This window comes from Centruroides sculpturatus, unplaced genomic scaffold, assembly GCF_000671375.1.
Source record: "Centruroides sculpturatus isolate CEXI.00-Female unplaced genomic scaffold, Cexi_2.0 scaffold13, whole genome shotgun sequence".
Taxonomy (NCBI): domain Eukaryota; kingdom Metazoa; phylum Arthropoda; class Arachnida; order Scorpiones; family Buthidae; genus Centruroides; species Centruroides sculpturatus.
Window position 1 is genome coordinate 1,674,440 of NW_019384405.1, and position 3,570 is coordinate 1,678,009.

Consider the following 3,570-nt stretch of genomic DNA (forward strand, 5'->3'; position numbering starts at 1 on the left):
GGTGAGATGGGAAAGCGCGTGAGTTATAACTAAAGACTGCCGATTTGACGTCAGAGTGTGAGATGGTACCACGTGATACATTCAACACGTTGGGAGTTGTAACACGAAAAACTCGAGACTAAGGGCTTTGATTGATCAGCCGAATGACGTCAACCCACCGAATTTAACTTTACACTCGATTTTTATGCACCTCCCAACCAAATCGTACACAATAGAAAATTTTAATAGTGTGATTATTTTTTTTAATTTACATATACGCGCACGGATAATAAATAACAGAAAATTAATACTTTGTTACAGATATTATTCATAAAAAGTTCAAGACAGGATGATTTTTTGAATTTGTTACATGTATTTAATATACTGTAACAAACAATAAAATTAACTAAGTTTTGTATAAGTCTGAAAGAGGAAATGGTAAATAATAATTTTCATACATTTCATCGTGAAAATTGGTTATCAATATAAGTGTGGAAAGAAAGTAAAGTTGCATTTATACTGTAATATTTTTATATTAAGCTATTTTTTTAATAAAACCTTTTTTAATATTTACGTTTTTCATGAACTGTAGAGGGCGCTGCATTTTTATAAAATGGCTACTTTATCTGGGTCGCTTGAAACTAATAATGTAAAATTAATCGTACATCACTGTCCGATGTAATAATATATGATGCTGGTAGCTGTTTATCGAGAAATTTTATAGAAGGAGAACAATTATTTCNTGAACTGTAGAGGGCGCTGCATTTTTATAAAATGGCTACTTTATCTGGGTCGCTTGAAACTAATAATGTAAAATTAATCGTACATCACTGTCCGATGTAATAATATATGATGCTGGTAGCTGTTTATCGAGAAATTTTATAGAAGGAGAACAATTATTGCTAGTGGGACACGTCATTATTTGGTAGAAACAAATGAGCATGATCGTTCTATACGTATTTGTGCCATTTGTGTTAAAAAACATCAGCGTTGACATTGTCCCATCAGAGCCGGATTTACAAGTAAAAAGCTATGCAAGTTGTTGCTTAGGGTCTCAAACATTTGTACAAAAAAAATTGAAGTCAAATTTTGTAATAAACATTTTTTTTACAAATTAATAAAATATACTTTACTTTTTATTTTGTTTAGTATTTCATTAATTTTTTTTTCTAAGAATTAACATAAGATCTTTTTAAAAATAATTGATACAACCAATTCTAAAAAAAGATTTTTAATGGAATGGTTATAAAAATTTAATTAAATTCAATTATAAACAGAAGACTAGTGAAACCTCACATCTTTTTCTTTCAATAGCCATAATAAATCAGAGTCATGGTCTGATTTAATTCTTTTCCTTTTATGATTGACTTCTAAAATTGTGAAGGGTTGGTAAGGGGCCTTACAGAGTTCAGCTTAGGGTTTCGAAATGCTTAAATCCGACTCTTTGTTCCACACAAAATTACTGGCATTTTCAACTTTACAAAAATATGTTTTAAAATTGACAGCGTAACTTGTTCCTGTAAAGCTGGACAACTAATCGGGAATCTGCCAATTTTTAACAGTCTAATCCACTCTTTCAGAATTCGGAGCTCGTAAAAATAACCGACCGATTTCCGAATAATCATCTGCTTTTCGTGTGGGAATAGACAAAAACTTATATCGGACTCCCGTAAGGCTTTGAAATTGCAATTTGGAACGCAACAGAATGCTTTGCTTTTCTATCGCTATTCATCTTTATTGCTGATAATACACAAAAATGAATCAAACGACCCAGATAGAATAGTTTTGTTTTTAAACACCAGAGGGCGAACATCCAGTCAAAAATGCGAATATATTTTCTCATAAACATAATTCATACTTTTTAATGCATAATTTTTAAAACATTTTAAATAATAGCGAGGTCGCGGCCGAAGTTTTCATCTCTGAAACGTGAACGTCGAGCGCCGCTTACAAGATGGCGGTTCACGTTTTAAACATGAAAACTTCGGCCGCAACATCGCTAATAAGTTATTTTTTCTACAAATTCTCTAATCCATTGGTTTGCTTTTCAAATCAAATCCTATGGAAATTTAAATATGTCACTTCACTTTACATTTTCCTACACAACCAGATATAAGCACATACAAAACATCTAAAAATAGTTATTCATTAGTATTATTTTAACAAAAAATAAAAAAGGATAATATGAAAACATTACAGTACAAATGCAACTTTACTTTTTTCCACACTTATATTGATAAACAATTTTCACCATGAAATGTATGAAAATTATTATTTACCATTTCCTCTTTCAGACTTATACAAAACTTAGTTAATTTTATTGTTTGTTACAGTATATTAAATACGTATGACAAATTCAAAAAATTATCCTTTCTTAAACTTTTTATGAATAATATCTGTAACTAACTATAAATTTTCTGTTAATTATTATCCGTGCGCGTATATTTAAATTTAAAAAAATAATCACACTATTAAAATTATCTATTGTGTATGTATCGGTTGGGAGGTGCATAAAGATCGAGTGTTAAATTCGGTGGGTTGACATCATTCGGCTGACCAATCAGAGCCCTCAGTCTCGAGTTTTTCGTGTTACAACTCCCAACGTGTTGAACGTGTCACGTGGTACCATCTCACACTCTGACGTCAAATCGGCAGTCTCGAGTTATAACTCACGCGCTTTCCCATCTCACCGTGCGAGTTGCTACTCATCATAGAATTTTTTGACGTGATTCACGAAATGTGCGCGATTTATTGCACCTTGTCCTTCTGACTTATACTACTACGATGATTAATGGAAGAAAATTATTTTTTAACCGCTCTTGACACTGAAATTTTAAATTTTTAATTTCGTTTTGCTACTTCGATTACCGAAATTTTGTCATCTTCAATGAATTTTACAGCATTTCGAAAAACAGCTGCTTGATTGTGTACAAACCAGGGCTGTGTACTTCGCCAGGCCATGATATTCAATACAAAAATCTAAAATTCTAATTTTTATTCCTGTTTCAGAATCAAAAAATCTAATAACGGTTAGAAATATTTTTTTAACTTTATGATTAGATGCCACAGAATATATGGAAATAAAATCTGTTTTTTAGATTTTTTAAAATTCTGACAATGCATATGGGGAAAGCACATTACACACAATTGCCTAGGATTTTGTTCTAGCACAGTCAAATTTTTTGTTCAATAATCTATACTAATATTATAAAGAGGTAATGTTTGTAAGTGAGTTTGTATGTAGTTNCGCTCTTGACACTGAAATTTTAAATTTTTAATTTCGTTTTGCTACTTCGATTACCGAAATTTTGTCATCTTCAATGAATTTTACAGCATTTCGAAAAACAGCTGCTTGATTGTGTACAAACCACGGCTGTGTACTTTGCCGGGCCATGATATTCAATACAAAAATCTAAAATTCTAATTTTTATTCCTGTTTCAGAATCAAAAAATCTAATAACGGTTAGAAATATTTTTCTAACCTTATGATTAGATGCCACAGAATATATGGAAATAAAATTTGTTTTTTAGATTTTTTAAAATTCTGACAATGCATATGGGGAAAGCACATTACACACAATTGCCTAGGAT